Source organism: Nannospalax galili, unplaced genomic scaffold (assembly GCF_000622305.1).
Source record: "Nannospalax galili isolate Female #2095 unplaced genomic scaffold, S.galili_v1.0 scaffold1128, whole genome shotgun sequence".
In the NCBI taxonomy this organism is placed as follows: domain Eukaryota; kingdom Metazoa; phylum Chordata; class Mammalia; order Rodentia; family Spalacidae; genus Nannospalax; species Nannospalax galili.
Genome location: NW_008358632.1, coordinates 1,455,445 through 1,457,049, shown reverse-complemented (window position 1 = coordinate 1,457,049; position 1,605 = coordinate 1,455,445).

Here is a 1,605-nt window from a genome sequence, read left to right as displayed (position 1 = left end):
AGTGGGGGGGGCAACAACACAGTGGACAGTAGCAGGGATATCAGAGTATAAGGGCTCTAGTGGGGGGAGGGAGGCTATGGAAGGGTGCTATCTGGGAAGTGGGTGTAAAAAAAATAATAATCATAATAATAATAATTCTTCAAAGCATAAAAATTTGCTCCTTAATAATTAATAATGAAAAACTTTACCATTGAAATCTATCTGACATCTTTATATCCATGCTCAGATGCCAAGGAGCTCAGAAAGTAAACGACTGTGACTAGTAATAATCATATATTAGAGAGATTCGAAACACATGTGCAAACATCTTAATGTCAATTGCATTAAAAATGAATTTTTCTGTATGAAACTATGTATTTTAATAATGAAATGGAGATCTTTTTTAAAGGTTAAAACCTCATTTAATTTTATGTCTTATAGGGTTTATACTGAGTACAATATTGTATAACTGTATTAATTCAACTGTGAACCTAAAAATTTACAGCCAGTTTTGAAAGAGATGCATCTTAGCTCTGGAAATTGTTATTGAATATGTCAATGCTGTTGTAATGAAATGCTTCTTCTAATTATGTGGTTATTAAATAATTTTTTAAATGTCCAAATACTTGGTGCCTATGGGAGACATTCTCATTCAAACCATCACAGACCCCTAATATTGTTTGCATTTCCATACATATGTTTTAAGTTTAATTTAATTTGAGACAGGATCTCATGTAACCCAGGCTGGCCCCGAATTTACTATGCAGCCAAAGATGACCTTGAACTTCTGACCCCTGTGTCTGTACCTGGTGAGTGCTAGGATTACAGGAATGTGTGAACACAGCTGGTTTATCCAGTGCTGGGGATCCAACCAGGAAACCAATGTGCTCTAGGCAAGCACTCTACATCTCCAGCCCCTGTTTTTTAATTTTAATTTTAAAAGTAGTTTTTTTAGAGCAATTTTAAGTCCACAGCAAAATTGAGCAGCTAGTACAGAGACCTTGAAGGCCCCCACCAGTAGCCATCCTTACCCACTATCCACAGCCTGAACAGAGAGGTCCGCTTGTGAGTTACCACACAGCATTATCAGCCAGAGTCCAGAGTTCACATTGGGGCTCACTCTTTGTGGTGTACACTATGGGTTTGGACAAATGAGTCATGACCTGTGCACTCGTTTTTTTTTTTTCTTATTGCTGTAATAAAATACCCAACAAAGCAACATAAGGAAGGAAGGGTTCACTCCGGCTCACAGTTTGAGGTGTAGTCCATCTTGGTGGGGAAGGCATGGCAGCAGGAGCTTGAGACAGCTTGTCACATTGCATCTGCAGTCAGAAAGCAGAGAGATGAGTATTGGTACTCAGCTCTCGTTTTCCACTTTATTCTATCAGGTCCCTAATCCATGAGATGGTACCTATCATGTTCAGGGTGGGTCTTCCCTCCTCAATTAAACCTTTCTAGAAATGCCCTCATGCCACACATCCAGAGGTGTGTTTCCATGGTGATTCTAAATCCTAACAAGGGGCAAAGGAGATAGATCAACTGACAAAGTGTTTTTCAGGCAACTGCAAGGACCTGTGTCCAATCCCCAGTATCTGTTTAAAAAGCCAGACATGGTAACCCACGCTT